Source organism: Oratosquilla oratoria, chromosome 29 (genome assembly GCF_046742065.1).
Source record: "Oratosquilla oratoria isolate Oo_2021 chromosome 29, ASM4674206v1, whole genome shotgun sequence".
NCBI lineage: Eukaryota > Metazoa > Arthropoda > Malacostraca > Stomatopoda > Squillidae > Oratosquilla > Oratosquilla oratoria.
The window spans coordinates 41,012,365-41,017,364 of NC_134805.1; the positions used below are offsets into that span (position 1 = coordinate 41,012,365).

The following is a 5,000-nucleotide window of genomic DNA, read 5'->3' on the forward strand; positions in this document are numbered from 1 at the left end:
AGGCGGAGGAGGAGGCGGCGGAGGACAAGGAGGACGGAGAGGAGGAGGAGGAGGGGGAGGGGGAAGGGGAGGAGGAGGGGGAGGAGGAGGGGAGGAGGAGGAGGGGAAGGAGGAGGAGAAGGAAGATGGGGAGGAGTGGAACGAGTAGGAGTAGAAGGAGGAGGAGGAGGAGGAAGGGGAGGAGGAGATGAAGGAAGATGGGGAGTAGTGGAACGAGTAAGAGGAGAAGGAGGAGGGGAGGAGGAAGAGGGAAGGAGGAGCAGAAGGAAGATGGGGAGGAGTGGAACGAGGTGGAGGAGAAGGAGGAGGAGGAGGAGGAGGAGCCACAAGTCATACGAAGAATGATTAGGTTACACAGGGCATGTTATTAATGGGGTATTAATGGATAAGTTCCAGCGATACGTCCAGTAATCCGCATGACTGGAACGACGAAGGCGATGTCAGGCCTTAAACAGACAAAGTTCCTACATCTCCTATTCCTCTTCCTCCCCTTCCTCCTCCTTAGTTGAGGAACAACCCTGCTGGCTGGCATTCGGTCCCAGGAAAGAGATAGGTAGCTGTCACTGGTTTTCTAGATTCTGTTGAATTTCTTAGCCTCTTCAGTGCCTGGGTGGAACTATTTCTTTTGTTAGAAAAAAGAAAATGGGGTGACCTTGCTACAGAAAGCCGAAGCCGGCACCTTTCCCCTGTATACTAGGACAGCCATATCATGTGACAGATCTCAGAGGCCTTTGTTGGTTTATCCGGAATATTTCATGGATAATCCCTCGTGCTCAGAGTTGTGAGCGTGCGGGCGGGTGGGTGGGGGGAGGAGAATGGAGGGGAAGGAAGCGATTTGATGGTAAAAATGCGGGCATGGAGGGGGAAAGGGAGAGGAGGAGGAGGAGGAGGAGGAGGAGGAGGAGGAGGGATGGAGAAGAAAAGGAGGGAGGGAGAGGGGTCAGGAAGGGTAGAGGGCATGGAGGGGGAGAGGTAGAGGAGGAAGAGGATGAAGAGGAGGAAGAGGAGGAGGGGTGAAGAAGAAAGGGAAGGCGGGGGGTGGGGTGGGGTAAACTTATAAGAAAACGGGAAGGGGGAGGGGGACGAGGGCCACGTGCTGGCTGGGGGCTCGCTTGACGGAGGGGGACGTTTAACTGCCGTATCTTTCCTCCTTTTTTTATCCAACCCGGGGTGACCTTGGCAGGAGGTTCTCCTCGAGGGTGGTCCTTGAGGGCGTTGCAAAGAGCTGGAAGGCGTCGGTGGAGGTCGGGGTTAACCTTTTACTTCGGAAAGAAGGAAACTAACACCTTGAGAACAGCGTTGCTCAACCTTTTTACCCTTGTGTAACCTTTAGAATATACTGCATGTCTTAAGGAACCCCTGCGCAAAAAAAACAAAAACAAAAAAAAAGCCATATACCATATCTTTCTCATTTTATTTTCATCGTAATAATAGATTAGATAGGATGATTTCTATATTACATTATTACAATAAGCAAGAATATGTCGTGGTTTTTAATTATATTACGTATATGAAATTAGATAAAAAATCAAAAGTGCATTAGCTGATCTCACTTGGTCTTATGGAACCCTTAGGGACCTTTTGCGGAACCTTAGGGTTTCGGGTTCGAACCCTGGTTGAAATACGCTGCTTTAGAGATTTGCGTCAGACACTTTTATTCAGCCTAGAGGAACCCCGAGCCCTCCTGGACATTAAGGGATGAATGATAGTCAGAGGGGGAGAGGGAGGTGACGGGGGTGAGGTGGCTGAGAATGAGGCGCCTCATGGGTGCAGAGGGCCTTGGTGTAGTCCTCCTCCTCCTCCTCCTCCTCCTCCTCCTCCTCCTCCTCCTCCTTGGCCCGTGGGACTACTGCGAAAGGTCCGAAAGGAAGAGAGAAACGTGGCAGTAGAAACCAGAGGACGGGAGGAAAAAATAATTGGATACAGTTGAGGAGTCATTCTCACCTTTGTTTATTTATCTGCTTATCTATTCATTTACTATTTATTTACTAATCTATTTATTTATCTTTATATATTTATTTATTTATCTATTATCTTATTCATTTACTTATTTGTCTGTGTTTATTTATTTATCTATATAAACACTTGTTTATTTATTTATGTATTTATTTATTTATTTATTTATCTATTATCTTATTCATTTACTTATTTATCTGTGTTTATTTATTTATTTATATAAACACTTGTTTATTTATTTATGTATTTATTTATTCATTTATCAATTCATTCATTTGCTATGCTTCTATTAATTAATTCATTATCTAATTAATGTATCCATTACTTTGTTCATTTATTCATGTATTCACTTATCTGTTGATAAAATTATATGTTTATATATTCATTTATTTATTGGATTATTTATTTATGAATTAATTGATTTATTTACTGATTTGTCCATTTATTTTTGCATTCAGTTACCCGTTTTTTTAGTTAATTTTATGTTTACATATTCATTTACTTACTTATCTATTCATCTATCTATTTAGTTATTAATTTATTTATTTATGCATTTAATTGTTTTTCTTATGAATCTTTCTCATTAAGGTTGCTGATTAGTTTGTAATGTTTTGTATTGTTTACATTTCACTGAATGACACGTTACTCCTCAGTTCCTAATTTCTTCTTCACTGTACCGTGCATTTTGCGAAATGTATTGTCCAAAAGCCTAATATGATTTTGCTTTGATAAGTATTCGCCAAAATAAGATAAATATATCTTGGGAGAAGAGCGACGTCGTTGAAGAACAAGGGCGAGAGGTGGAGGAAGTGGGAGGGAGTATTGGGGTGGAGTGGAGAGAAAATGGGAAGTGGATGAAGTGGAAAGTGACCGAAAACCAGAAGCAAGTGGAAGGCGAAAGTGGAGATGAGAGAAAGGATCAAGGCATGGAGGACAAGGAAGAGAGAAAAGTCAGGAGAAAGTTGGAGAACAGATCCAAGAGGAGAGAGATAATGAAGAGGAGGTGGAGTACGAGGGTGAAGACATGGAAAGCAGAAAGAAGAGGGAGGGAGGGAGAATAGAGGTTAGATGTTTGGAAGGCATCAAGAAGCCAAGAGACAGGCCCACCTGGAAACGTGGGAGCGGAACGGGAAGTAAGGGCCAGAAGAGAAGGAAGCCCGAAGTGACAGCAGAGGTTGGTGGATTACGTCAAGTGGAGGAGGATGAGCAGGAAGTAGCAGACACAGAGAGACCGGAAGTGGCAGCAGGGGCTGGTGGATCACGTCAAGTGGAGGAGGATGAGCAGGAAGTAGCAGACACAGAGAGACCGGAAGTGGCAGCAGGGGCTGGTGGATCACGTCAAGTGGAGGAGAATGAGCAGGGAGTAGCAGACACAGAGAGACCGGAAGTGGAAAAGTGTATCTGTTATGAAATGACAGAGGAAGACGAGCGACAACTTACGGCGTCTGGAAGTTGCACGACAGGAGGAGTAAGACCCTTTGAGGAAGACATCACACCGAGCCACTATATGTGTGGCGAGAGAGAGAGAGAGAGAGAGAGAGAGAGAGAGAGAGAGAGAGAGAGAGAGAGAGAGAGAGAGAGAGAGAGAGAGAGAGAGAGAGAGAGAGAGAGAGGGAGAAAGAGAGAGAGAGATAGATCAGGTGGAGGGATAGAAAAATGGAGAACTAGAAAAGAAAAGAGGAGGAGGAGGAGAAAGAGGAGGATAAGTGATGTGGAAGAAAATGGTTGTAAAGGAGAATGACGAGGTGAAGGAGAGCTGGTAAGAGGATGAGGAGGGCGTGGAGGTGGAGGCGGAGGAGGCAGATGAGGAGGAACAAGAGGGAGAGGAAAGGAAGGTGGGGAAGGAGGAGGAGGAGGAGGAGGAGGAGGAAAGAGAGGAGGAACGAAAAGAAGAGAAAGGGGAGGAGGGGAAGGAGTAGTAGGAGGATAAATAAGAGGTGTAGGAGGAGGAGGAGAAGGAGGAGGAAGAGGAGGAAGAGGAGGAAGAGTATGAGGAAGAGGAGGAGGAGGAGGAGGAGGAGGAAAATGAGGAGGAGGAGGAAAATGAGGAGGAGGAGGAGGAGGAGGAGGAGGAGGAGGAGAGAAGGTGGTGTAGGAAGAGGAGGAGAGGGAGGAGAAGGTGGTGTAGGAGGAGGAGGAGGAGGAGGTGGTGGTGTAGGAGGAAGAGGAGGAGGAGGTGGTGGTGTAGGAGGAGGAGGAGGAGGTGGAGGAGGAGGAGAGAAGGTGGTGTAGGAAGAGGAGGAGAGGGAGGAGAAGGTGGTGTAGGAGGAGGAAGAGGAGGAGGTGGTGGTGTAGGAGGAAGAGGAGGAGGAGGTGGTGGTGTAGGAGGAGGAGGAGGATGTGGAGGAGGAGATGCAAGAAAAGGAGGAAGTGGAGGGCAAGTGGAGGAGGACCACGCTGCCCGTCGGGTTCGGGGTTCTTCCCTCCATCCCTGTGCCGATGACGCAGACGGAGGGCACGAGCGCTATGCCGAGAGCCGCGAATTTCGACAAATGGCGGAGCCATTAGGGTGACGCTGAGACGGTGTCCCCCTTGACGGGGCGAATGTCAACGGGATCTTTACGGTGGAGGAGATGAGGGTTGCAAGGGTCAGGCGTTCGGGAGGAGGAGGAGGAGGGGGAGGGAGGGGGATGGGGGAAGGGTACGAGGACGAGGTACTCAAGGGAAAGGAAGAGTTGGAGAGGGCGCGAGAGAGGAAGGAGAGGGTACACTCCTGACGGGGGCCACGTGGTGGGGAGGGGAGAGGAGAGGAAGGGGTTTGTCTTTTTTATTTTTGGAGGGGGGGAGAGGAAGGGTTGTGTTTGTTGGAGGATTAGGACCCAGGTGATCCTCGAAGGCTTCGCGGAGGGGGACGTCTTGGTAGGGGTGGGGGTCATCCCCCGCCAGGGACAATGGGGTCCTGCCGCCGCTAGCAGTCTCCCCTCGGTTCCCGTCCCTTGCCGCCGTCGGCAACACTCGGGTGGACTCGGCATCTCTCGTGTGTGATGTCTATAAATGGTTGAGGTTGCCCCGCTTTCTTTAGTAACTTGAGCTAGAGACGCTGG

General features: G+C 48.4%; 1 protein-coding gene across 1 annotated transcript in view; it reads left to right on the forward strand.

Moving 5' to 3' along the window:
• Nucleotides 1-5,000, forward strand: part of LOC143040746 (paramyosin, long form-like) — a 129,455-nt gene that overhangs the window by 22,988 nt on the left and 101,467 nt on the right. The window lies entirely within an intron of this gene.